General features: G+C 45.0%; 20 non-coding genes across 20 annotated transcripts; all 20 read left to right on the top strand.

Annotated features, from left to right (window-relative positions):
• Positions 1-922: 922 nt before the first annotated feature.
• LOC141226455 (U2 spliceosomal RNA) lies at positions 923-1113 on the top strand. Its single transcript, XR_012293586.1, has one exon. It is a non-coding gene; the product is annotated as a U2 spliceosomal RNA (small nuclear RNA).
• A 1122-nt stretch (positions 1114-2235) lies between these two features.
• LOC141226454 (U2 spliceosomal RNA) lies at positions 2236-2426 on the top strand. Its single transcript, XR_012293585.1, has one exon. It is a non-coding gene; the product is annotated as a U2 spliceosomal RNA (small nuclear RNA).
• Positions 2427-3546: 1120 nt separating this feature from the next.
• LOC141226453 (U2 spliceosomal RNA) lies at positions 3547-3737 on the top strand. Its single transcript, XR_012293584.1, has one exon. It is a non-coding gene; the product is annotated as a U2 spliceosomal RNA (small nuclear RNA).
• Positions 3738-4857: 1120 nt separating this feature from the next.
• LOC141226087 (U2 spliceosomal RNA) lies at positions 4858-5048 on the top strand. The gene has a single exon (XR_012293315.1). It is a non-coding gene; the product is annotated as a U2 spliceosomal RNA (small nuclear RNA).
• Positions 5049-6168: 1120 nt separating this feature from the next.
• Positions 6169-6359, top strand: LOC141226452 (U2 spliceosomal RNA). Its single transcript, XR_012293583.1, has one exon. It is a non-coding gene; the product is annotated as a U2 spliceosomal RNA (small nuclear RNA).
• Positions 6360-7481: 1122 nt separating this feature from the next.
• LOC141226451 (U2 spliceosomal RNA) lies at positions 7482-7672 on the top strand. The gene has a single exon (XR_012293582.1). It is a non-coding gene; the product is annotated as a U2 spliceosomal RNA (small nuclear RNA).
• Positions 7673-8794: 1122 nt separating this feature from the next.
• LOC141226449 (U2 spliceosomal RNA) lies at positions 8795-8985 on the top strand. The gene has a single exon (XR_012293580.1). It is a non-coding gene; the product is annotated as a U2 spliceosomal RNA (small nuclear RNA).
• Positions 8986-10104: 1119 nt separating this feature from the next.
• LOC141226086 (U2 spliceosomal RNA) lies at positions 10105-10295 on the top strand. Its single transcript, XR_012293314.1, has one exon. It is a non-coding gene; the product is annotated as a U2 spliceosomal RNA (small nuclear RNA).
• A 1118-nt stretch (positions 10296-11413) lies between these two features.
• On the top strand, positions 11414-11604 carry LOC141226448 (U2 spliceosomal RNA). Its single transcript, XR_012293579.1, has one exon. It is a non-coding gene; the product is annotated as a U2 spliceosomal RNA (small nuclear RNA).
• A 1119-nt stretch (positions 11605-12723) lies between these two features.
• LOC141226447 (U2 spliceosomal RNA) lies at positions 12724-12914 on the top strand. The gene has a single exon (XR_012293578.1). It is a non-coding gene; the product is annotated as a U2 spliceosomal RNA (small nuclear RNA).
• Positions 12915-14034: 1120 nt separating this feature from the next.
• Positions 14035-14225, top strand: LOC141226446 (U2 spliceosomal RNA). Its single transcript, XR_012293577.1, has one exon. It is a non-coding gene; the product is annotated as a U2 spliceosomal RNA (small nuclear RNA).
• A 1120-nt stretch (positions 14226-15345) lies between these two features.
• LOC141226445 (U2 spliceosomal RNA) lies at positions 15346-15536 on the top strand. Its single transcript, XR_012293576.1, has one exon. It is a non-coding gene; the product is annotated as a U2 spliceosomal RNA (small nuclear RNA).
• A 1120-nt stretch (positions 15537-16656) lies between these two features.
• On the top strand, positions 16657-16847 carry LOC141226443 (U2 spliceosomal RNA). Its single transcript, XR_012293574.1, has one exon. It is a non-coding gene; the product is annotated as a U2 spliceosomal RNA (small nuclear RNA).
• A 1120-nt stretch (positions 16848-17967) lies between these two features.
• On the top strand, positions 17968-18158 carry LOC141226442 (U2 spliceosomal RNA). The gene has a single exon (XR_012293573.1). It is a non-coding gene; the product is annotated as a U2 spliceosomal RNA (small nuclear RNA).
• Positions 18159-19278: 1120 nt separating this feature from the next.
• On the top strand, positions 19279-19469 carry LOC141226441 (U2 spliceosomal RNA). Its single transcript, XR_012293572.1, has one exon. It is a non-coding gene; the product is annotated as a U2 spliceosomal RNA (small nuclear RNA).
• Positions 19470-20589: 1120 nt separating this feature from the next.
• Positions 20590-20780, top strand: LOC141226440 (U2 spliceosomal RNA). The gene has a single exon (XR_012293571.1). It is a non-coding gene; the product is annotated as a U2 spliceosomal RNA (small nuclear RNA).
• A 1120-nt stretch (positions 20781-21900) lies between these two features.
• Positions 21901-22091, top strand: LOC141226438 (U2 spliceosomal RNA). The gene has a single exon (XR_012293570.1). It is a non-coding gene; the product is annotated as a U2 spliceosomal RNA (small nuclear RNA).
• Positions 22092-23211: 1120 nt separating this feature from the next.
• On the top strand, positions 23212-23402 carry LOC141226436 (U2 spliceosomal RNA). Its single transcript, XR_012293568.1, has one exon. It is a non-coding gene; the product is annotated as a U2 spliceosomal RNA (small nuclear RNA).
• A 1121-nt stretch (positions 23403-24523) lies between these two features.
• LOC141225986 (U2 spliceosomal RNA) lies at positions 24524-24714 on the top strand. Its single transcript, XR_012293216.1, has one exon. It is a non-coding gene; the product is annotated as a U2 spliceosomal RNA (small nuclear RNA).
• Positions 24715-25840: 1126 nt separating this feature from the next.
• On the top strand, positions 25841-26031 carry LOC141226435 (U2 spliceosomal RNA). Its single transcript, XR_012293567.1, has one exon. It is a non-coding gene; the product is annotated as a U2 spliceosomal RNA (small nuclear RNA).
• The last annotated feature ends 497 nt before the right edge of the window (positions 26032-26528 follow it).

Genomic DNA, 26528 nt, shown 5'->3' with positions numbered 1-26528 from the left:
AATGTAATGTAATGCAATGCTATCTATCTAGCTCTCCCTCTATACTTCCTTTTGGATAAACAGACATATTAGGCAAGCATTTTGGAGCTTTCACCTAAATAACTACAGGTGGTGAGATAAGCTGCACAATATAATTGACCTTTCAGTATATTGTTGCACACACACCATCTATTTAGCAAATGCCCTTGTTATCAACAGCAGCCTTTTAAACTCACCTGAGCTAACAGGTATGTGAGCTGGTTACTCTGCTGCGCTTAAAATTTCTTTTTTGGTTTGCTACAATGCCTTTTCTGAAACGTTGTCTCCCTCTGCTGGAACACTGACTTCTTTCATTTAATGCCTGCAGACTATAAAAGAGAAACCAACCCAAAAAGTTTGGTTGATTAGTCTGTGGCATTCTTTTAAACTGTTGCTTATTGCGGTCTCTGTGAGCTTCTCAGTGACATTCAGCCATCCAGGTATCCCGCCTGCAGTAGACGGAATGTGGCAATGGAACGCTGGCTGCGCATGTCATAATAGGCTCTGAGCCTTTATATACCTGCGCACAGCAGCAGCCACCTTCAGTCTGCTGCTGGACAGCCAGCAGCAGCAGCAGCAGGAGAGGTAATTAATCAGCAACCCTCCTGCTAAGGGTAGACAGCTGCTCGGTCCACCCCCCCCCCGCCTTAATTGGTTCTCCTCCCTTCCAACGGTGTTGAGGCGGGTGGGAACAGCCGGGGGTTGAGGGTACTGTGCTAAAAGAGGTGGAGTTATGCAGATCTAAAACGCGTGGATTGCAGCAGCAGCAAGCCGAAAAGTGCAGGCATGTGAGGGATCTAGAGGTTGACAGCATGTCTTCTTAACGGGAGTCCAGGTGGCCATCTCCACAAATGGACTTTTCAGAATCCTTGGGTGGCACCGTAGTCGGAAACCAATTCTGGTTATCGCTTCTCGGCCTTTTGGCTAAGATCAAGTGTAGTATCTGTTCTTATCAGTTTAATATCTGATACGTCCCCTATCTGGGGACCATATATTAAATGGATTTTTAGAACAGGGAGATGGAAAAAGAGCTTGCTCTGTCCACTCCACGCATTGACCTGGTATTGCAGTATCTCCAGGACCGGTGCACCCCTTCTTTAATGCAGTTTCTAAAATCAGAAAGAATTGAATTCAATGCTTTTTGTTCATTTTGCTTGTTTGTCGGATTTTGGGATGGACTCTTTGGCTTTGCTTTTCTTCTCCTCATTGGATTTTTCATGTTAAAAGTTGCAGAAGCCAGATGACAAGCTCATTTTGGTTCAACTTCAGCAACTGTGCATTGCATTGCCATGTAATGTAATGTAATGCAATGCTATCTATCTAGCTCTCCCTCTATACTTCCTTTTGGATAAACAGACATATTAGGCAAGCATTTTGGAGCTTTCACCTAAATAACTACAGGTGGTGAGATAAGCTGCACAATATAATTGACCTTTCAGTATATTGTTGCACACACACCATCTATTTAGCAAATGCCCTTGTTATCAACAGCAGCCTTTTAAACTCACCTGAGCTAACAGGTATGTGAGCTGGTTACTCTGCTGCGCTTAAAATTTATTCTTTGGTTTGCTACAATGCCTTTTCTGAAACGTTGTCTCCCTCTGCTGGAACACTGACTTCTTTCATTTAATGCCTGCAGACTATAAAAGAGAAACCAACCCAAAAAGTTTGGTTGATTAGTCTGTGGCATTCTTTTAAACTGTTGCTTATGGCGGTCTCTGTGAGCTTCTCAGTGACATTCAGCCATCCAGGTATCCCGCCTGCAGTAGACGGAATGTGGCAATGGAACGCTGGCTGCGCGTGTCATAATAGGCTCTGAGCCTTTATATACCTGCGCACAGCAGCAGCCACCTTCAGTCTGCTGCTGGACAGCCAGCAGCAGCAGCAGCAGGAGAGGTAATTAATCAGCAACCCTCCTGCTAAGGGTAGACAGCTGCTCGTTCCACCCCCCCCCCCCGCCTTAATTGGTTCTCCTCCCTTCCAACGGTGTTGAGGCGGGTGGGAACAGCCGGGGGTTGAGGGTACTGTGCTAAAAGAGGTGGAGTTATGCAGATCTAAAACGCGTGGATTGCAGCAGCAGCAAGCCGAAAAGTGCAGGCATGTGAGGGATCTAGAGGTTGACAGCATGTCTTCTTAACGGGAGTCCAGGTGGCCATCTCCACAAATGGACTTTTCAGAATCCTTGGGTGGCACCGTAGTCGGAAACCAATTCTGGTTATCGCTTCTCGGCCTTTTGGCTAAGATCAAGTGTAGTATCTGTTCTTATCAGTTTAATATCTGATACGTCCCCTATCTGGGGACCATATATTAAATGGATTTTTAGAACAGGGAGATGGAAAAAGAGCTTGCTCTGTCCACTCCACGCATTGACCTGGTATTGCAGTATCTCCAGGACCGGTGCACCCCTTCTTTAATGCAGTTTCTAAAATCAGAAAGAATTGAATTCAATGCTTTTTGTTCATTTTGCTTGTTTGTCGGATTTTGGGATGGACTCTTTGGCTTTGCTTTTCTTCTCCTCATTGGATTTTTCATGTTAAAAGTTGCAGAAGCCAGATGACAAGCTCATTTTGGTTCAACTTCAGCAACTGTGCATTGCATTGCCATGTAATGTAATGTAATGCAATGCTATCTATCTAGCTCTCCCTCTATACTTCCTTTTGGATAAACAGACATATTAGGCAAGCATTTTGGAGCTTTCACCTAAATAACTACAGGTGGTGAGATAAGCTGCACAATATAATTGACCTTTCAGTATATTGTTGCACACACACCATCTATTTAGCAAATGCCCTTGTTATCAACAGCAGCCTTTTAAACTCACCTGAGCTAACAGGTATGTGAGCTGGTTACTCTGCTGCGCTTAAAATTTCTTTTTTGGTTTGCTACAATGCCTTTTCTGAAACGTTGTCTCCCTCTGCTGGAACACTGACTTCTTTCATTTAATGCCTGCAGACTATAAAAGAGAAACCAACCCAAAAAGTTTGGTTGATTAGTCTGTGGCATTCTTTTAAACTGTTGCTTATGGCGGTCTCTGTGAGCTTCTCAGTGACATTCAGCCATCCAGGTATCCCGCCTGCAGTAGACGGAATGTGGCAATGGAACGCTGGCTGCGCGTGTCATAATAGGCTCTGAGCCTTTATATACCTGCGCACAGCAGCAGCCACCTTCAGTCTGCTGCTGGACAGCCAGCAGCAGCAGCAGCAGGAGAGGTAATTAATCAGCAACCCTCCTGCTAAGGGTAGACAGCTGCTCGTTCCACCCCCCCCCCGCCTTAATTGGTTCTCCTCCCTTCCAACGGTGTTGAGGCGGGTGGGAACAGCCGGGGGTTGAGGGTACTGTGCTAAAAGAGGTGGAGTTATGCAGATCTAAAACGCGTGGATTGCAGCAGCAGCAAGCCGAAAAGTGCAGGCATGTGAGGGATCTATAGGTTGACAGCATGTCTTCTTAATGGGAGTCCAGGTGGCCATCTCCACAAATGGACTTTTCAGAATCCTTGGGTGGCACCGTAGTCGGAAACCAATTCTGGTTATCGCTTCTCGGCCTTTTGGCTAAGATCAAGTGTAGTATCTGTTCTTATCAGTTTAATATCTGATACGTCCCCTATCTGGGGACCATATATTAAATGGATTTTTAGAACAGGGAGATGGAAAAAGAGCTTGCTCTGTCCACTCCACGCATTGACCTGGTATTGCAGTATCTCCAGGACCGGTGCACCCCTTCTTTAATGCAGTTTCTAAAATCAGAAAGAATTGAATTCAATGCTTTTTGTTCATTTTGCTTGTTTGTCGGATTTTGGGATGGACTCTTTGGCTTTGCTTTTCTTCTCCTCATTGGATTTTTCATGTTAAAAGTTGCAGAAGCCAGATGACAAGCTCATTTTGGTTCAACTTCAGCAACTGTGCATTGCATTGCCATGTAATGTAATGTAATGCAATGCTATCTATCTAGCTCTCCCTCTATACTTCCTTTTGGATAAACAGACATATTAGGCAAGCATTTTGGAGCTTTCACCTAAATAACTACAGGTGGTGAGATAAGCTGCACAATATAATTGACCTTTCAGTATATTGTTGCACACACACCATCTATTTAGCAAATGCCCTTGTTATCAACAGCAGCCTTTTAAACTCACCTGAGCTAACAGGTATGTGAGCTGGTTACTCTGCTGCGCTTAAAATTTCTTTTTTGGTTTGCTACAATGCCTTTTCTGAAACGTTGTCTCCCTCTGCTGGAACACTGACTTCTTTCATTTAATGCCTGCAGACTATAAAAGAGAAACCAACCCAAAAAGTTTGGTTGATTAGTCTGTGGCATTCTTTTAAACTGTTGCTTATGGCGGTCTCTGTGAGCTTCTCAGTGACATTCAGCCATCCAGGTATCCCGCCTGCAGTAGACGGAATGTGGCAATGGAACGCTGGCTGCGCGTGTCATAATAGGCTCTGAGCCTTTATATACCTGCGCACAGCAGCAGCCACCTTCAGTCTGCTGCTGGACAGCCAGCAGCAGCAGCAGCAGGAGAGGTAATTAATCAGCAACCCTCCTGCTAAGGGTAGACAGCTGCTCATTCCACCCCCCCCCCGCCTTAATTGGTTCTCCTCCCTTCCAACGGTGTTGAGGCGGGTGGGAACAGCCGGGGGTTGAGGGTACTGTGCTAAAAGAGGTGGAGTTATGCAGATCTAAAACGCGTGGATTGCAGCAGCAGCAAGCCGAAAAGTGCAGGCATGTGAGGGATCTAGAGGTTGACAGCATGTCTTCTTAACGGGAGTCCAGGTGGCCATCTCCACAAATGGACTTTTCAGAATCCTTGGGTGGCACCGTAGTCGGAAACCAATTCTGGTTATCGCTTCTCGGCCTTTTGGCTAAGATCAAGTGTAGTATCTGTTCTTATCAGTTTAATATCTGATACGTCCCCTATCTGGGGACCATATATTAAATGGATTTTTAGAACAGGGAGATGGAAAAAGAGCTTGCTCTGTCCACTCCACACATTGACCTGGTATTGCAGTATCTCCAGGACCGGTGCACCCCTTCTTTAATGCAGTTTCTAAAATCAGAAAGAATTGAATTCAATGCTTTTTGTTCATTTTGCTTGTTTGTCGGATTTTGGGATGGACTCTTTGGCTTTGCTTTTCTTCTCCTCATTGGATTTTTCATGTTAAAAGTTGCAGAAGCCAGATGACAAGCTCATTTTGGTTCAACTTCAGCAACTGTGCATTGCATTGCCATGTAATGTAATGTAATGCAATGCTATCTATCTAGCTCTCCCTCTATACTTCCTTTTGGATAAACAGACATATTAGGCAAGCATTTTGGAGCTTTCACCTAAATAACTACAGGTGGTGAGATAAGCTGCACAATATAATTGACCTTTCAGTATATTGTTGCACACACACCATCTATTTAGCAAATGCCCTTGTTATCAACAGCAGCCTTTTAAACTCACCTGAGCTAACAGGTATGTGAGCTGGTTACTCTGCTGCGCTTAAAATTTCTTTTTTGGTTTGCTACAATGCCTTTTCTGAAACGTTGTCTCCCTCTGCTGGAACACTGACTTCTTTCATTTAATGCCTGCAGACTATAAAAGAGAAACCAACCCAAAAAGTTTGGTTGATTAGTCTGTGGCATTCTTTTAAACTGTTGCTTATGGCGGTCTCTGTGAGCTTCTCAGTGACATTCAGCCATCCAGGTATCCCGCCTGCAGTAGACGGAATGTGGCAATGGAACGCTGGCTGCGCGTGTCATAATAGGCTCTGAGCCTTTATATACCTGCGCACAGCAGCAGCCACCTTCAGTCTGCTGCTGGACAGACAGCAGCAGCAGCAGCAGTAGAGGTAATTAATCAGCAACCCTCCTGCTAAGGGTAGACAGCTGCTCGTTCCACCCCCCCCCCGCCTTAATTGGTTCTCCTCCCTTCCAACGGTGTTGAGGCGGGTGGGAACAGCCGGGGGTTGAGGGTACTGTGCTAAAAGAGGTGGAGTTATGCAGATCTAAAACGCGTGGATTGCAGCAGCAGCAAGCCGAAAAGTGCAGGCATGTGAGGGATCTAGAGGTTGACAGCATGTCTTCTTAACGGGAGTCCAGGTGGCCATCTCCACAAATGGACTTTTCAGAATCCTTGGGTGGCACCGTAGTCGGAAACCAATTCTGGTTATCGCTTCTCGGCCTTTTGGCTAAGATCAAGTGTAGTATCTGTTCTTATCAGTTTAATATCTGATACGTCCCCTATCTGGGGACCATATATTAAATGGATTTTTAGAACAGGGAGATGGAAAAAGAGCTTGCTCTGTCCACTCCACGCATTGACCTGGTATTGCAGTATCTCCAGGACCGGTGCACCCCTTCTTTAATGCAGTTTCTAAAATCAGAAAGAATTGAATTCAATGCTTTTTGTTCATTTTGCTTGTTTGTCGGATTTTGGGATGGACTCTTTGGCTTTGCTTTTCTTCTCCTCATTGGATTTTTCATGTTAAAAGTTGCAGAAGCCAGATGACAAGCTCATTTTGGTTCAACTTCAGCAACTGTGCATTGCATTGCCATGTAATGTAATGTAATGCAATGCTATCTATCTAGCTCTCCCTCTATACTTCCTTTTGGATAAACAGACATATTAGGCAAGCATTTTGGAGCTTTCACCTAAATAACTACAGGTGGTGAGATAAGCTGCACAATATAATTGACCTTTCAGTATATTGTTGCACACACACCATCTATTTAGCAAATGCCCTTGTTATCAACAGCAGCCTTTTAAACTCACCTGAGCTAACAGGTATGTGAGCTGGTTACTCTGCTGCGCTTAAAATTTCTTTTTTGGTTTGCTACAATGCCTTTTCTGAAACGTTGTCTCCCTCTGCTGGAACACTGACTTCTTTCATTTAATGCCTGCAGACTATAAAAGAGAAACCAACCCAAAAAGTTTGGTTGATTAGTCTGTGGCATTCTTTTAAACTGTTGCTTATGGCGGTCTCTGTGAGCTTCTCAGTGACATTCAGCCATCCAGGTATCCCGCCTGCAGTAGACGGAATGTGGCAATGGAACGCTGGCTGCGCGTGTCATAATAGGCTCTGAGCCTTTATATACCTGCGCACAGCAGCAGCCACCTTCAGTCTGCTGCTGGACATCCAGCAGCAGCAGCAGCAGGAGAGGTAATTAATCAGCAACCCTCCTGCTAAGGGTAGACAGCTGCTCGTTCCACCCCCCCCCCCCGCCTTAATTGGTTCTCCTCCCTTCCAACGGTGTTGAGGCGGGTGGGAACAGCCGGGGGTTGAGGGTACTGTGCTAAAAGAGGTGGAGTTATGCAGATCTAAAACGCGTGGATTGCAGCAGCAGCAAGCCGAAAAGTGCAGGCATGTGAGGGATCTAGAGGTTGACAGCATGTCTTCTTAACGGGAGTCCAGGTGGCCATCTCCACAAATGGACTTTTCAGAATCCTTGGGTGGCACCGTAGTCGGAAACCAATTCTGGTTATCGCTTCTCGGCCTTTTGGCTAAGATCAAGTGTAGTATCTGTTCTTATCAGTTTAATATCTGATACGTCCCCTATCTGGGGACCATATATTAAATGGATTTTTAGAACAGGGAGATGGAAAAAGAGCTTGCTCTGTCCACTCCACGCATTGACCTGGTATTGCAGTATCTCCAGGACCGGTGCACCCCTTCTTTAATGCAGTTTCTAAAATCAGAAAGAATTGAATTCAATGCTTTTTGTTCATTTTGCTTGTTTGTCGGATTTTGGGATGGACTCTTTGGCTTTGCTTTTCTTCTCCTCATTGGATTTTTCATGTTAAAAGTTGCAGAAGCCAGATGACAAGCTCATTTTGGTTCAACTTCAGCAACTGTGCATTGCATTGCCATGTAATGTAATGTAATGCAATGCTATCTATCTAGCTCTCCCTCTATACTTCCTTTTGGATAAACAGACATATTAGGCAAGCATTTTGGAGCTTTCACCTAAATAACTACAGGTGGTGAGATAAGCTGCACAATATAATTGACCTTTCAGTATATTGTTGCACACACACCATCTATTTAGCAAATGCCCTTGTTATCAACAGCAGCCTTTTAAACTCACCTGAGCTAACAGGTATGTGAGCTGGTTACTCTGCTGCGCTTAAAATTTATTTTTTGGTTTGCTACAATGCCTTTTCTGAAACGTTGTCTCCCTCTGCTGGAACACTGACTTCTTTCATTTAATGCCTGCAGACTATAAAAGAGAAACCAACCCAAAAAGTTTGGTTGATTAGTCTGTGGCATTCTTTTAAACTGTTGCTTATGGCGGTCTCTGTGAGCTTCTCAGTGACATTCAGCCATCCAGGTATCCCGCCTGCAGTAGACGGAATGTGGCAATGGAACGCTGGCTGCGCGTGTCATAATAGGCTCTGAGCCTTTATATACCTGCGCACAGCAGCAGCCACCTTCAGTCTGCTGCTGGACATCCAGCAGCAGCAGCAGCAGGAGAGGTAATTAATCAGCAACCCTCCTGCTAAGGGTAGACAGCTGCTCGTTCCACCCCCCCCCCCCGCCTTAATTGGTTCTCCTCCCTTCCAACGGTGTTGAGGCGGGTGGGAACAGCCGGGGGTTGAGGGTACTGTGCTAAAAGAGGTGGAGTTATGCAGATCTAAAACGCGTGGATTGCAGCAGCAGCAAGCCGAAAAGTGCAGGCATGTGAGGGATCTAGAGGTTGACAGCATGTCTTCTTAACGGGAGTCCAGGTGGCCATCTCCACAAATGGACTTTTCAGAATCCTTGGGTGGCACCGTAGTCGGAAACCAATTCTGGTTATCGCTTCTCGGCCTTTTGGCTAAGATCAAGTGTAGTATCTGTTCTTATCAGTTTAATATCTGATACGTCCCCTATCTGGGGACCATATATTAAATGGATTTTTAGAACAGGGAGATGGAAAAAGAGCTTGCTCTGTCCACTCCACGCATTGACCTGGTATTGCAGTATCTCCAGGACCGGTGCACCCCTTCTTTAATGCAGTTTCTAAAATCAGAAAGAATTGAATTCAATGCTTTTTGTTCATTTTGCTTGTTTGTCGGATTTTGGGATGGACTCTTTGGCTTTGCTTTTCTTCTCCTCATTGGATTTTTCATGTTAAAAGTTGCAGAAGCCAGATGACAAGCTCATTTTGGTTCAACTTCAGCAACTGTGCATTGCATTGCCATGTAATGTAATGTAATGCAATGCTATCTATCTAGCTCTCCCTCTATACTTCCTTTTGGATAAACAGACATATTAGGCAAGCATTTTGGAGCTTTCACCTAAATAACTACAGGTGGTGAGATAAGCTGCACAATATAATTGACCTTTCAGTATATTGTTGCACACACACCATCTATTTAGCAAATGCCCTTGTTATCAACAGCAGCCTTTTAAACTCACCTGAGCTAACAGGTATGTGAGCTGGTTACTCTGCTGCGCTTAAAATTTATTTTTTGGTTTGCTACAATGCCTTTTCTGAAACGTTGTCTCCCTCTGCTGGAACACTGACTTCTTTCATTTAATGCCTGCAGACTATAAAAGAGAAACCAACCCAAAAAGTTTGGTTGATTAGTCTGTGGCATTCTTTTAAACTGTTGCTTATGGCGGTCTCTGTGAGCTTCTCAGTGACATTCAGCCATCCAGGTATCCCGCCTGCAGTAGACGGAATGTGGCAATGGAACGCTGGCTGCGCGTGTCATAATAGGCTCTGAGCCTTTATATACCTGCGCACAGCAGCAGCCACCTTCAGTCTGCTGCTGGACAGCCAGCAGCAGCAGCAGCAGGAGAGGTAATTAATCAGCAACCCTCCTGCTAAGGGTAGACAGCTGCTCATTCCACCCCCCCCCGCCTTAATTGGTTCTCCTCCCTTCCAACGGTGTTGAGGCGGGTGGGAACAGCCGGGGGTTGAGGGTACTGTGCTAAAAGAGGTGGAGTTATGCAGATCTAAAACGCGTGGATTGCAGCAGCAGCAAGCCGAAAAGTGCAGGCATGTGAGGGATCTAGAGGTTGACAGCATGTCTTCTTAACGGGAGTCCAGGTGGCCATCTCCACAAATGGACTTTTCAGAATCCTTGGGTGGCACCGTAGTCGGAAACCAATTCTGGTTATCGCTTCTCGGCCTTTTGGCTAAGATCAAGTGTAGTATCTGTTCTTATCAGTTTAATATCTGATACGTCCCCTATCTGGGGACCATATATTAAATGGATTTTTAGAACAGGGAGATGGAAAAAGAGCTTGCTCTGTCCACTCCACACATTGACCTGGTATTGCAGTATCTCCAGGACCGGTGCACCCCTTCTTTAATGCAGTTTCTAAAATCAGAAAGAATTGAATTCAATGCTTTTTGTTCATTTTGCTTGTTTGTCGGATTTTGGGATGGACTCTTTGGCTTTGCTTTTCTTCTCCTCATTGGATTTTTCATGTTAAAAGTTGCAGAAGCCAGATGACAAGCTCATTTTGGTTCAACTTCAGCAACTGTGCATTGCATTGCCATGTAATGTAATGTAATGCAATGCTATCTATCTAGCTCTCCCTCTATACTTCCTTTTGGATAAACAGACATATTAGGCAAGCATTTTGGAGCTTTCACCTAAATAACTACAGGTGGTGAGATAAGCTGCACAATATAATTGACCTTTCAGTATATTGTTGCACACACACCATCTATTTAGCAAATGCCCTTGTTATCAACAGCAGCCTTTTAAACTCACCTGAGCTAACAGGTATGTGAGCTGGTTACTCTGCTGCGCTTAAAATTTCTTTTTTGGTTTGCTACAATGCCTTTTCTGAAACGTTGTCTCCCTCTGCTGGAACACTGACTTCTTTCATTTAATGCCTGCAGACTATAAAAGAGAAACCAACCCAAAAAGTTTGGTTGATTAGTCTGTGGCATTCTTTTAAACTGTTGCTTATGGCGGTCTCTGTGAGCTTCTCAGTGACATTCAGCCATCCAGGTATCCCGCCTGCAGTAGACGGAATGTGGCAATGGAACGCTGGCTGCGCGTGTCATAATAGGCTCTGAGCCTTTATATACCTGCGCACAGCAGCAGCCACCTTCAGTCTGCTGCTGGACAGCCAGCAGCAGCAGCAGCAGTAGAGGTAATTAATCAGCAACCCTCCTGCTAAGGGTAGACAGCTGCTCGTTCCACCCCCCCCGCCTTAATTGGTTCTCCTCCCTTCCAACGGTGTTGAGGCGGGTGGGAACAGCCGGGGGTTGAGGGTACTGTGCTAAAAGAGGTGGAGTTATGCAGATCTAAAACGCGTGGATTGCAGCAGCAGCAAGCCGAAAAGTGCAGGCATGTGAGGGATCTAGAGGTTGACAGCATGTCTTCTTAACGGGAGTCCAGGTGGCCATCTCCACAAATGGACTTTTCAGAATCCTTGGGTGGCACCGTAGTCGGAAACCAATTCTGGTTATCGCTTCTCGGCCTTTTGGCTAAGATCAAGTGTAGTATCTGTTCTTATCAGTTTAATATCTGATACGTCCCCTATCTGGGGACCATATATTAAATGGATTTTTAGAACAGGGAGATGGAAAAAGAGCTTGCTCTGTCCACTCCACGCATTGACCTGGTATTGCAGTATCTCCAGGACCGGTGCACCCCTTCTTTAATGCAGTTTCTAAAATCAGAAAGAATTGAATTCAATGCTTTTTGTTCATTTTGCTTGTTTGTCGGATTTTGGGATGGACTCTTTGGCTTTGCTTTTCTTCTCCTCATTGGATTTTTCATGTTAAAAGTTGCAGAAGCCAGATGACAAGCTCATTTTGGTTCAACTTCAGCAACTGTGCATTGCATTGCCATGTAATGTAATGTAATGCAATGCTATCTATCTAGCTCTCCCTCTATACTTCCTTTTGGATAAACAGACATATTAGGCAAGCATTTTGGAGCTTTCACCTAAATAACTACAGGTGGTGAGATAAGCTGCACAATATAATTGACCTTTCAGTATATTGTTGCACACACACCATCTATTTAGCAAATGCCCTTGTTATCAACAGCAGCCTTTTAAACTCACCTGAGCTAACAGGTATGTGAGCTGGTTACTCTGCTGCGCTTAAAATTTCTTTTTTGGTTTGCTACAATGCCTTTTCTGAAACGTTGTCTCCCTCTGCTGGAACACTGACTTCTTTCATTTAATGCCTGCAGACTATAAAAGAGAAACCAACCCAAAAAGTTTGGTTGATTAGTCTGTGGCATTCTTTTAAACTGTTGCTTATGGCGGTCTCTGTGAGCTTCTCAGTGACATTCAGCCATCCAGGTATCCCGCCTGCAGTAGACGGAATGTGGCAATGGAACGCTGGCTGCGCGTGTCATAATAGGCTCTGAGCCTTTATATACCTGCGCACAGCAGCAGCCACCTTCAGTCTGCTGCTGGACAGCCAGCAGCAGCAGCAGCAGGAGAGGTAATTAATCAGCAACCCTCCTGCTAAGGGTAGACAGCTGCTCGTTCCACCCCCCCCCGCCTTAATTGGTTCTCCTCCCTTCCAACGGTGTTGAGGCGGGTGGGAACAGCCGGGGGTTGAGGGTACTGTGCTAAAAGAGGTGGAGTTATGCAGATCTAAAATGCGTGGATTGCAGCAGCAGCAAGCCGAAAAGTGCAGGCATGTGAGGGATCTAGAGGTTGACAGCATGTCTTCTTAACGGGAGTCCAGGTGGCCATCTCCACAAATGGACTTTTCAGAATCCTTGGGTGGCACCGTAGTCGGAAACCAATTCTGGTTATCGCTTCTCGGCCTTTTGGCTAAGATCAAGTGTAGTATCTGTTCTTATCAGTTTAATATCTGATACGTCCCCTATCTGGGGACCATATATTAAATGGATTTTTAGAACAGGGAGATGGAAAAAGAGCTTGCTCTGTCCACTCCACGCATTGACCTGGTATTGCAGTATCTCCAGGACCGGTGCACCCCTTCTTTAATGCAGTTTCTAAAATCAGAAAGAATTGAATTCAATGCTTTTTGTTCATTTTGCTTGTTTGTCGGATTTTGGGATGGACTCTTTGGCTTTGCTTTTCTTCTCCTCATTGGATTTTTCATGTTAAAAGTTGCAGAAGCCAGATGACAAGCTCATTTTGGTTCAACTTCAGCAACTGTGCATTGCATTGCCATGTAATGTAATGTAATGCAATGCTATCTATCTAGCTCTCCCTCTATACTTCCTTTTGGATAAACAGACATATTAGGCAAGCATTTTGGAGCTTTCACCTAAATAACTACAGGTGGTGAGATAAGCTGCACAATATAATTGACCTTTCAGTATATTGTTGCACACACACCATCTATTTAGCAAATGCCCTTGTTATCAACAGCAGCCTTTTAAACTCACCTGAGCTAACAGGTATGTGAGCTGGTTACTCTGCTGCGCTTAAAATTTCTTTTTTGGTTTGCTACAATGCCTTTTCTGAAACGTTGTCTCCCTCTGCTGGAACACTGACTTCTTTCATTTAATGCCTGCAGACTATAAAAGAGAAACCAACCCAAAAAGTTTGGTTGATTAGTCTGTGGCATTCTTTTAAACTGTTGCTTATGGCGGTCTCTGTGAGCTTCTCAGTGACATTCAGCCATCCAGGTATCCCGCCTGCAGTAGACGGAATGTGGCAATGGAACGCTGGCTGCGCGTGTCATAATAGGCTCTGAGCCTTTATATACCTGCGCACAGCAGCAGCCACCTTCAGTCTGCTGCTGGACAGCCAGCAGCAGCAGCAGCAGGAGAGGTAATTAATCAGCAACCCTCCTGCTAAGGGTAGACAGCTGCTCGTTCCACCCCCCCCCCGCCTTAATTGGTTCTCCTCCCTTCCAACGGTGTTGAGGCGGGTGGGAACAGCCGGGGGTTGAGGGTACTGTGCTAAAAGAGGTGGAGTTATGCAGATCTAAAACGCGTGGATTGCAGCAGCAGCAAGCCGAAAAGTGCAGGCATGTGAGGGATCTAGAGGTTGACAGCATGTCTTCTTAACGGGAGTCCAGGTGGCCATCTCCACAAATGGACTTTTCAGAATCCTTGGGTGGCACCGTAGTCGGAAACCAATTCTGGTTATCGCTTCTCGGCCTTTTGGCTAAGATCAAGTGTAGTATCTGTTCTTATCAGTTTAATATCTGATACGTCCCCTATCTGGGGACCATATATTAAATGGATTTTTAGAACAGGGAGATGGAAAAAGAGCTTGCTCTGTCCACTCCACGCATTGACCTGGTATTGCAGTATCTCCAGGACCGGTGCACCCCTTCTTTAATGCAGTTTCTAAAATCAGAAAGAATTGAATTCAATGCTTTTTGTTCATTTTGCTTGTTTGTCGGATTTTGGGATGGACTCTTTGGCTTTGCTTTTCTTCTCCTCATTGGATTTTTCATGTTAAAAGTTGCAGAAGCCAGATGACAAGCTCATTTTGGTTCAACTTCAGCAACTGTGCATTGCATTGCCATGTAATGTAATGTAATGCAATGCTATCTATCAAGCTCTCCCTCTATACTTCCTTTTGGATAAACAGACATATTAGGCAAGCATTTTGGAGCTTTCACCTAAATAACTACAGGTGGTGAGATAAGCTGCACAATATAATTGACCTTTCAGTATATTGTTGCACACACACCATCTATTTAGCAAATGCCCTTGTTATCAACAGCAGCCTTTTAAACTCACCTGAGCTAACAGGTATGTGAGCTGGTTACTCTGCTGCGCTTAAAATTTCTTTTTTGGTTTGCTACAATGCCTTTTCTGAAACGTTGTCTCCCTCTGCTGGAACACTGACTTCTTTCATTTAATGCCTGCAGACTATAAAAGAGAAACCAACCCAAAAAGTTTGGTTGATTAGTCTGTGGCATTCTTTTAAACTGTTGCTTATGGCGGTCTCTGTGAGCTTCTCAGTGACATTCAGCCATTGAGGTATCCCGCCTGCAGTAGACGGAATGTGGCAATGGAACGCTGGCTGCGCGTGTCATAATAGGCTCTGAGCCTTTATATACCTGCGCACAGCAGCAGCCACCTTCAGTCTGCTGCTGGACAGCCAGCAGCAGCAGCAGCAGGAGAGGTAATTAATCAGCAACCCTCCTGCTAAGGGTAGACAGCTGCTCGTTCCACCCCCCCCCCGCCTTAATTGGTTCTCCTCCCTTCCAACGGTGTTGAGGCGGGTGGGAACAGCCGGGGGTTGAGGGTACTGTGCTAAAAGAGGTGGAGTTATGCAGATCTAAAACGCGTGGATTGCAGCAGCAGCAAGCCGAAAAGTGCAGGCATGTGAGGGATCTAGAGGTTGACAGCATGTCTTCTTAACGGGAGTCCAGGTGGCCATCTCCACAAATGGACTTTTCAGAATCCTTGGGTGGCACCGTAGTCGGAAACCAATTCTGGTTATCGCTTCTCGGCCTTTTGGCTAAGATCAAGTGTAGTATCTGTTCTTATCAGTTTAATATCTGATACGTCCCCTATCTGGGGACCATATATTAAATGGATTTTTAGAACAGGGAGATGGAAAAAGAGCTTGCTCTGTCCACTCCACGCATTGACCTGGTATTGCAGTATCTCCAGGACCGGTGCACCCCTTCTTTAATGCAGTTTCTAAAATCAGAAAGAATTGAATTCAATGCTTTTTGTTCATTTTGCTTGTTTGTCGGATTTTGGGATGGACTCTTTGGCTTTGCTTTTCTTCTCCTCATTGGATTTTTCATGTTAAAAGTTGCAGAAGCCAGATGACAAGCTCATTTTGGTTCAACTTCAGCAACTGTGCATTGCATTGCCATGTAATGTAATGTAATGCAATGCTATCTATCTAGCTCTCCCTCTATACTTCCTTTTGGATAAACAGACATATTAGGCAAGCATTTTGGAGCTTTCACCTAAATAACTACAGGTGGTGAGATAAGCTGCACAATATAATTGACCTTTCAGTATATTGTTGCACACACACCATCTATTTAGCAAATGCCCTTGTTATCAACAGCAGCCTTTTAAACTCACCTGAGCTAACAGGTATGTGAGCTGGTTACTCTGCTGCGCTTAAAATTTCTTTTTTGGTTTGCTACAATGCCTTTTCTGAAACGTTGTCTCCCTCTGCTGGAACACTGACTTCTTTCATTTAATGCCTGCAGACTATAAAAGAGAAACCAACCCAAAAAGTTTGGTTGATTAGTCTGTGGCATTCTTTTAAACTGTTGCTTATGGCGGTCTCTGTGAGCTTCTCAGTGACATTCAGCCATCCAGGTATCCCGCCTGCAGTAGACGGAATGTGGCAATGGAACGCTGGCTGCGCGTGTCATAATAGGCTCTGAGCCTTTATATACCTGCGCACAGCAGCAGCCACCTTCAGTCTGCTGCTGGACAGCCAGCAGCAGCAGCAGCAGGAGAGGTAATTAATCAGCAACCCTCCTGCTAAGGGTAGACAGCTGCTCGTTCCACCCCCCCCCCGCCTTAATTGGTTCTCCTCCCTTCCAACGGTGTTGAGGCGGGTGGGAACAGCCGGGGGTTGAGGGTACTGTGCTAAAAGAGGTGGAGTTATGCAGATCTAAAACGCGTGGATTGCAGCAGCAGCAAGCCGAAAAGTGCAGGCATGTGAGGGATCTAGAGGTTGACAGCATGTCTTCTTAACGGGAGTCCAGGTGGCCATCTCCACAAATGGACTTTTCAGAATCCTTGGGTGGCACCGTAGTCGGAAACCAATTCTGGTTATCGCTTCTCGGCCTTTTGGCTAAGATCAAGTGTAGTATCTGTTCTTATCAGTTTAATATCTGATACGTCCCCTATCTGGGGACCATATATTAAATGGATTTTTAGAACAGGGAGATGGAAAAAGAGCTTGCTCTGTCCACTCCACGCATTGACCTGGTATTGCAGTATCTCCAGGACCGGTGCACCCCTTCTTTAATGCAGTTTCTAAAATCAGAAAGAATTGAATTCAATGCTTTTTGTTCATTTTGCTTGTTTGTCGGATTTTGGGATGGACTCTTTGGCTTTGCTTTTCTTCTCCTCATTGGATTTTTCATGTTAAAAGTTGCAGAAGCCAGATGACAAGCTCATTTTGGTTCAACTTCAGCAACTGTGCATTGCATTGCCATGTAATGTAATGTAATGCAATGCTATCTATCAAGCTCTCCCTCTATACTTCCTTTTGGATAAACAGACATATTAGGCAAGCATTTTGGAGCTTTCACCTAAATAACTACAGGTGGTGAGATAAGCTGCACAATATAATTGACCTTTCAGTATATTGTTGCACACACACCATCTATTTAGCAAATGCCCTTGTTATCAACAGCAGCCTTTTAAACTCACCTGAGCTAACAGGTATGTGAGCTGGTTACTCTGCTGCGCTTAAAATTTCTTTTTTGGTTTGCTACAATGCCTTTTCTGAAACGTTGTCTCCCTCTGCTGGAACACTGACTTCTTTCATTTAATGCCTGCAGACTATAAAAGAGAAACCAACCCAAAAAGTTTGGTTGATTAGTCTGTGGCATTCTTTTAAACTGTTGCTTATGGCGGTCTCTGTGAGCTTCTCAGTGACATTCAGCCATTGAGGTATCCCGCCTGCAGTAGACGGAATGTGGCAATGGAACGCTGGCTGCGCGTGTCATAATAGGCTCTGAGCCTTTATATACCTGCGCACAGCAGCAGCCACCTTCAGTCTGCTGCTGGACAGCCAGCAGCAGCAGCAGCAGGAGAGGTAATTAATCAGCAACCCTCCTGCTAAGGGTAGACAGCTGCTCGTTCCACCCCCCCCCCGCCTTAATTGGTTCTCCTCCCTTCCAACGGTGTTGAGGCGGGTGGGAACAGCCGGGGGTTGAGGGTACTGTGCTAAAAGAGGTGGAGTTATGCAGATCTAAAACGCGTGGATTGCAGCAGCAGCAAGCCGAAAAGTGCAGGCATGTGAGGGATCTAGAGGTTGACAGCATGTCTTCTTAACGGGAGTCCAGGTGGCCATCTCCACAAATGGACTTTTCAGAATCCTTGGGTGGCACCGTAGTCGGAAACCAATTCTGGTTATCGCTTCTCGGCCTTTTGGCTAAGATCAAGTGTAGTATCTGTTCTTATCAGTTTAATATCTGATACGTCCCCTATCTGGGGACCATATATTAAATGGATTTTTAGAACAGGGAGATGGAAAAAGAGCTTGCTCTGTCCACTCCACGCATTGACCTGGTATTGCAGTATCTCCAGGACCGGTGCACCCCTTCTTTAATGCAGTTTCTAAAATCAGAAAGAATTGAATTCAATGCTTTTTGTTCATTTTGCTTGTTTGTCGGATTTTGGGATGGACTCTTTGGCTTTGCTTTTCTTCTCCTCATTGGATTTTTCATGTTAAAAGTTGCAGAAGCCAGATGACAAGCTCATTTTGGTTCAACTTCAGCAACTGTGCATTGCATTGCCATGTAATGTAATGTAATGCAATGCTATCTATCTAGCTCTCCCTCTATACTTCCTTTTGGATAAACAGACATATTAGGCAAGCATTTTGGAGCTTTCACCTAAATAACTACAGGTGGTGAGATAAGCTGCACAATATAATTGACCTTTCAGTATATTGTTGCACACACACCATCTATTTAGCAAATGCCCTTGTTATCAACAGCAGCCTTTTAAACTCACCTGAGCTAACAGGTATGTGAGCTGGTTACTCTGCTGCGCTTAAAATTTCTTTTTTGGTTTGCTACAATGCCTTTTCTGAAACGTTGTCTCCCTCTGCTGGAACACTGACTTCTTTCATTTAATGCCTGCAGACTATAAAAGAGAAACCAACCCAAAAAGTTTGGTTGATTAGTCTGTGGCATTCTTTTAAACTGTTGCTTATGGCGGTCTCTGTGAGCTTCTCAGTGACATTCAGCCATCCAGGTATCCCGCCTGCAGTAGACGGAATGTGGCAATGGAACGCTGGCTGCGCGTGTCATAATAGGCTCTGAGCCTTTATATACCTGCGCACAGCAGCAGCCACCTTCAGTCTGCTGCTGGACAGCCAGCAGCAGCAGCAGCAGGAGAGGTAATTAATCAGCAACCCTCCTGCTAAGGGTAGACAGCTGCTCGTTCCACCCCCCCCCCGCCTTAATTGGTTCTCCTCCCTTCCAACGGTGTTGAGGCGGGTGGGAACAGCCGGGGGTTGAGGGTACTGTGCTAAAAGAGGTGGAGTTATGCAGATCTAAAACGCGTGGATTGCAGCAGCAGCAAGCCGAAAAGTGCAGGCATGTGAGGGATCTAGAGGTTGACAGCATGTCTTCTTAACGGGAGTCCAGGTGGCCATCTCCACAAATGGACTTTTCAGAATCCTTGGGTGGCACCGTAGTCGGAAACCAATTCTGGTTATCGCTTCTCGGCCTTTTGGCTAAGATCAAGTGTAGTATCTGTTCTTATCAGTTTAATATCTGATACGTCCCCTATCTGGGGACCATATATTAAATGGATTTTTAGAACAGGGAGATGGAAAAAGAGCTTGCTCTGTCCACTCCACGCATTGACCTGGTATTGCAGTATCTCCAGGACCGGTGCACCCCTTCTTTAATGCAGTTTCTAAAATCAGAAAGAATTGAATTCAATGCTTTTTGTTCATTTTGCTTGTTTGTCGGATTTTGGGATGGACTCTTTGGCTTTGCTTTTCTTCTCCTCATTGGATTTTTCATGTTAAAAGTTGCAGAAGCCAGATGACAAGCTCATTTTGGTTCAACTTCAGCAACTGTGCATTGCATTGCCATGTAATGTAATGTAATGCAATGCTATCTATCTAGCTCTCCCTCTATACTTCCTTTTGGATAAACAGACATATTAGGCAAGCATTTTGGAGCTTTCACCTAAATAACTACAGGTGGTGAGATAAGCTGCACAATATAATTGACCTTTCAGTATATTGTTGCACACACACCATCTATTTAGCAAATGCCCTTGTTATCAACAGCAGCCTTTTAAACTCACCTGAGCTAACAGGTATGTGAGCTGGTTACTCTGCTGCGCTTAAAATTTCTTTTTTGGTTTGCTACAATGCCTTTTCTGAAACGTTGTCTCCCTCTGCTGGAACACTGACTTCTTTCATTTAATGCCTGCAGACTATAAAAGAGAAACCAACCCAAAAAGTTTGGTTGATTAGTCTGTGGCATTCTTTTAAACTGTTGCTTATGGCGGTCTCTGTGAGCTTCTCAGTGACATTCAGCCATCCAGGTATCCCGCCTGCAGTAGACGGAATGTGGCAATGGAACGCTGGCTGCGCGTGTCATAATAGGCTCTGAGCCTTTATATACCTGCGCACAGCAGCAGCCACCTTCAGTCTGCTGCTGGACAGCCAGCAGCAGCAGCAGCAGGAGAGGTAATTAATCAGCAACCCTCCTGCTAAGGGTAGACAGCTGCTCGTTCCACCCCCCCCCCGCCTTAATTGGTTCTCCTCCCTTCCAACGGTGTTGAGGCGGGTGGGAACAGCCGGGGGTTGAGGGTACTGTGCTAAAAGAGGTGGAGTTATGCAGATCTAAAACGCGTGGATTGCAGCAGCAGCAAGCCGAAAAGTGCAGGCATGTGAGGGATCTAGAGGTTGACAGCATGTCTTCTTAACGGGAGTCCAGGTGGCCATCTCCACAAATGGACTTTTCAGAATCCTTGGGTGGCACCGTAGTCGGAAACCAATTCTGGTTATCGCTTCTCGGCCTTTTGGCTAAGATCAAGTGTAGTATCTGTTCTTATCAGTTTAATATCTGATACGTCCCCTATCTGGGGACCATATATTAAATGGATTTTTAGAACAGGGAGATGGAAAAAGAGCTTGCTCTGTCCACTCCACGCATTGACCTGGTATTGCAGTATCTCCAGGACCGGTGCACCCCTTCTTTAATGCAGTTTCTAAAATCAGAAAGAATTGAATTCAATGCTTTTTGTTCATTTTGCTTGTTTGTCGGATTTTGGGATGGACTCTTTGGCTTTGCTTTTCTTCTCCTCATTGGATTTTTCATGTTAAAAGTTGCAGAAGCCAGATGACAAGCTCATTTTGGTTCAACTTCAGCAACTGTGCATTGCATTGCCATGTAATGTAATGTAATGCAATGCTATCTATCTAGCTCTCCCTCTATACTTCCTTTTGGATAAACAGACATATTAGGCAAGCATTTTGGAGCTTTCACCTAAATAACTACAGGTGGTGAGATAAGCTGCACAATATAATTGACCTTTCAGTATATTGTTGCACACACACCATCTATTTAGCAAATGCCCTTGTTATCAACAGCAGCCTTTTAAACTCACCTGAGCTAACAGGTATGTGAGCTGGTTACTCTGCTGCGCTTAAAATTTCTTTTTTGGTTTGCTACAATGCCTTTTCTGAAACGTTGTCTCCCTCTGCTGGAACACTGACTTCTTTCATTTAATGCCTGCAGACTATAAAAGAGAAACCAACCCAAAAAGTTTGGTTGATTAGTCTGTGGCATTCTTTTAAACTGTTGCTTATGGCGGTCTCTGTGAGCTTCTCAGTGACATTCAGCCATCCAGGTATCCCGCCTGCAGTAGACGGAATGTGGCAATGGAACGCTGGCTGCGCGTGTCATAATAGGCTCTGAGCCTTTATATACCTGCGCACAGCAGCAGCCACCTTCAGTCTGCTGCTGGACAGCCAGCAGCAGCAGCAGCAGGAGAGGTAATTAATCAGCAACCCTCCTGCTAACGGTAGACAGCTGCTCGTTCCACCCCCCCCCCGCCTTAATTGGTTCTCCTCCCTTCCAACGGTGTTGAGGCGGGTGGGAACAGCCGGGGGTTGAGGGTACTGTGCTAAAAGAGGTGGAGTTATGCAGATCTAAAACGCGTGGATTGCAGCAGCAGCAAGCCGAAAAGTGCAGGCATGTGAGGGATCTAGAGGTTGACAGCATGTCTTCTTAACGGGAGTCCAGGTGGCCATCTCCACAAATGGACTTTTCAGAATCCTTGGGTGGCACCGTAGTCGGAAACCAATTCTGGTTATCGCTTCTCGGCCTTTTGGCTAAGATCAAGTGTAGTATCTGTTCTTATCAGTTTAATATCTGATACGTCCCCTATCTGGGGACCATATATTAAATGGATTTTTAGAACAGGGAGATGGAAAAAGAGCTTGCTCTGTCCACTCCACGCATTGACCTGGTATTGCAGTATCTCCAGGACCGGTGCACCCCTTCTTTAATGCAGTTTCTAAAATCAGAAAGAATTGAATTCAATGCTTTTTGTTCATTTTGCTTGTTTGTCGGATTTTGGGATGGACTCTTTGGCTTTGCTTTTCTTCTCCTCATTGGATTTTTCATGTTAAAAGTTGCAGAAGCCAGATGACAAGCTCATTTTGGTTCAACTTCAGCAACTGTGCATTGCATTGCCATGTAATGTAATGTAATGCAATGCTATCTATCTAGCTCTCCCTCTATACTTCCTTTTGGATAAACAGACATATTAGGCAAGCATTTTGGAGCTTTCACCTAAATAACTACAGGTGGTGAGATAAGCTGCACAATATAATTGACCTTTCAGTATATTGTTGCACACACACCATCTATTTAGCAAATGCCCTTGTTATCAACAGCAGCCTTTTAAACTCACCTGAGCTAACAGGTATGTGAGCTGGTTACTCTGCTGCGCTTAAAATTTCTTTTTTGGTTTGCTACAATGCCTTTTCTGAAACGTTGTCTCCCTCTGCTGGAACACTGACTTCTTTCATTTAATGCCTGCAGACTATAAAAGAGAAACCAACCCAAAAAGTTTGGTTGATTAGTCTGTGGCATTCTTTTAAACTGTTGCTTATGGCGGTCTCTGTGAGCTTCTCAGTGACATTCAGCCATCCAGGTATCCCGCCTGCAGTAGACGGAATGTGGCAATGGAACGCTGGCTGCGCGTGTCATAATAGGCTCTGAGCCTTTATATACCTGCGCACAGCAGCAGCCACCTTCAGTCTGCTGCTGGACAGCCAGCAGCAGCAGCAGCAGGAGAGGTAATTAATCAGCAACCCTCCTGCTAAGGGTAGACAGCTGCTCGTTCCACCCCCCCCCCGCCTTAATTGGTTCTCCTCCCTTCCAACGGTGTTGAGGCGGGTGGGAACAGCCGGGGGTTGAGGGTACTGTGCTAAAAGAGGTGGAGTTATGCAGATCTAAAACGCGTGGATTGCAGCAGCAGCAAGCCGAAAAGTGCAGGCATGTGAGGGATCTAGAGGTTGACAGCATGTCTTCTTAACGGGAGTCCAGGTGGCCATCTCCACAAATGGACTTTTCAGAATCCTTGGGTGGCACCGTAGTCGGAAACCAATTCTGGTTATCGCTTCTCGGCCTTTTGGCTAAGATCAAGTGTAGTATCTGTTCTTATCAGTTTAATATCTGATACGTCCCCTATCTGGGGACCATATATTAAATGGATTTTTAGAACAGGGAGATGGAAAAAGAGCTTGCTCTGTCCACTCCACGCATTGACCTGGTATTGCAGTATCTCCAGGACCGGTGCACCCCTTCTTTAATGCAGTTTCTAAAATCAGAAAGAATTGAATTCAATGCTTTTTGTTCATTTTGCTTGTTTGTCGGATTTTGGGATGGACTGTTTGGCTTTGCTTTTCTTCTCCTCATTGGATTTTTCATGTTAAAAGTTGCAGAAGCCAGATGACAAGCTCATTTTGGTTCAACTTCAGCAACTGTGCATTGCATTGCCATGTAATGTAATGTAATGCAATGCTATCTATCTAGCTCTCCCTCTATACTTCCTTTTGGATAAACAGACATATTAGGCAAGCATTTTGGAGCTTTCACCTAAATAACTACAGGTGGTGAGATAAGCTGCACAATATAATTGACCTTTCAGTATATTGTTGCACACACACCATCTATTTAGCAAATGCCCTTGTTATCAACAGCAGCCTTTTAAACTCACCTGAGCTAACAGGTATGTGAGCTGGTTACTCTGCTGCGCTTAAAATTTCTTTTTTGGTTTGCTACAATGCCTTTTCTGAAACGTTGTCTCCCTCTGCTGGAACACTGACTTCTTTCATTTAATGCCTGCAGACTATAAAAGAGAAACCAACCCAAAAAGTTTGGTTGATTAGTCTGTGGCATTCTTTTAAACTGTTGCTTATGGCGGTCTCTGTGAGCTTCTCAGTGACATTCAGCCACCCAGGTATCCCGCCAGCAGTAGACGGAATGTGGCAATGGAACGCTGGCTGCGCGTGTCATAATAGGCTCTGAGCCTTTATATACCTGCGCACAGCAGCAGCCACCTTCAGTCTGCTGCTGGACAGCCAGCAGCAGCAGCAGCAGGAGAGGTAATTAATCAGCAACCCTCCTGCTAAGGGTAGACAGCTGCTCGTTCCACCCCCCCCCCCGCCTTAATTGGTTCTCCTCCCTTCCAACGGTGTTGAGGCGGGTGGGAACAGCCGGGGGTTGAGGGTACTGTGCTAAAAGAGGTGGAGTTATGCAGATCTAAAACGCGTGGATTGCAGCAGCAGCAAGCCGAAAAGTGCAGGCATGTGAGGGATCTAGAGGTTGACAGCATGTCTTCTTAACGGGAGTCCAGGTGGCCATCTCCACAAATGGACTTTTCAGAATCCTTGGGTGGCACCGTAGTCGGAAACCAATTCTGGTTATCGCTTCTCGGCCTTTTGGCTAAGATCAAGTGTAGTATCTGTTCTTATCAGTTTAATATCTGATACGTCCCCTATCTGGGGACCATATATTAAATGGATTTTTAGAACAGGGAGATGGAAAAAGAGCTTGCTCTGTCCACTCCACGCATTGACCTGGTATTGCAGTATCTCCAGGACCGATGCACCCCTTCTTTAATGCAGTTTCTAAAATCAGAAAGAATTGAATTCAATGCTTTTTGTTCATTTTGCTTGTTTGTGGGATTTTGGGATGGACTCTTTGGCTTTGCTTTTCTTCTCCTCATTGGATTTTTCATGTTAAAAGTTGCAGAAGCCAGATGACAAGCTCATTTTGGTTCAACTTCAGCAACTGTGCATTGCATTGCCATGTAATGTAATGTAATGCAATGCTATCTATCTAGCTCTCCCTCTATACTTCCTTTTGGATAAACAGACATATTAGGCAAGCATTTTGGAGCTTTCACCTAAATAACTACAGGTGGTGAGATAAGCTGCACAATATAATTGACCTTTCAGTATATTGTTGCACACACACCATCTATTTAGCAAATGCCCTTGTTATCAACAGCAGCCTTTTAAACTCACCTGAGCTAACAGGTATGTGAGCTGGTTACTCTGCTGCGCTTAAAATTTCTTTTTTGGTTTGCTACAATGCCTTTTCTGAAACGTTGTCTCCCTCTGCTGGAACACTGACTTCTTTCATTTAATGCCTGCAGACTATAAAAGAGAAACCAACCCAAAAAGTTTGGTTGATTAGTCTGTGGCATTCTTTTAAACTGTTGCTTATGGCAGTCTCTGTGAGCTTCTCAGTGACATTCAGCCATCCAGGTATCCCGCCTGCAGTAGACGTAATGTGGCAATGGAACGCTGGCTGCGCGTGTCATAATAGGCTCTGAGCCTTTATATACCTGCGCACAGCAGCAGCCACCTTCAGTCTGCTGCTGGACAGCCAGCAGCAGCAGCAGCAGGAGAGGTAATTAATCAGCAACCCTCCTGCTAAGGGTAGACAGCTGCTCGTTCCACCCCCCCCCCCCCCCCGCCTTAATTGGTTCTCCTCCCTTCCAACGGTGTTGAGGCGGGTGGGAACAGCCGGGGGTTGAGGGTACTGTGCTAAAAGAGGTGGAGTTATGCAGATCTAAAACGCGTGGATTGCAGCAGCAGCAAGCCGAAAAGTGCAGGCATGTGAGGGATCTAGAGGTTGACAGCATGTCTTCTTAACGGGAGTCCAGGTGGCCATCTCCACAAATGGACTTTTCAGAATCCTTGGGTGGCACCGTAGTCGGAAACCAATTCTGGTTATCGCTTCTCGGCCTTTTGGCTAAGATCAAGTGTAGTATCTGTTCTTATCAGTTTAATATCTGATACGTCCCCTATCTGGGGACCATATATTAAATGGATTTTTAGAACAGGGAGATGGAAAAAGAGCTTGCTCTGTCCACTCCACGCATTGACCTGGTATTGCAGTATCTCCAGGACCGGTGCACCCCTTCTTTAATGCAGTTTCTAAAATCAGAAAGAATTGAATTCAATGCTTTTTGTTCATTTTGCTTGTTTGTCGGATTTTGGGATGGACTCTTTGGCTTTGCTTTCCTTCTCCTCATTGGATTTTTCATGTTAAAAGTTGCAGAAGCCAGATGACAAGCTCATTTTGGTTCAACTTCAGCAACTGTGCATTGCATTGCCATGTAATGTAATGTAATGCAATGCTATCTATCTAGCTCTCCCTCTATACTTCCTTTTGGATAAACAGACATATTAGGCAAGCATTTTGGAGCTTTCACCTAAATAACTACAGGTGGTGAGATAAGCTGCACAATATAATTGACCTTTCAGTATATTGTTGCACACACACCATCTATTTAGCAAATGCCCTTGTTATCAACAGCAGCCTTTTAAACTCACCTGAGCTAACAGGTATGTGAGCTGGTTACTCTGCTGCGCTTAAAATTTCTTTTTTGGTTTGCTACAATGCCTTTTCTGAAACGT

The sequence above is a fragment of the Phyllobates terribilis genome, unplaced genomic scaffold (genome assembly GCF_046119375.1).
Source record: "Phyllobates terribilis strain yellow unplaced genomic scaffold, ASM4611937v1 Scaffold_414__1_contigs__length_1644244, whole genome shotgun sequence".
NCBI lineage: Eukaryota > Metazoa > Chordata > Amphibia > Anura > Dendrobatidae > Phyllobates > Phyllobates terribilis.
The sequence above is the reverse complement of the archived record's forward strand: the minus strand, read 5'-3'. Positions and strand labels throughout refer to the sequence as shown.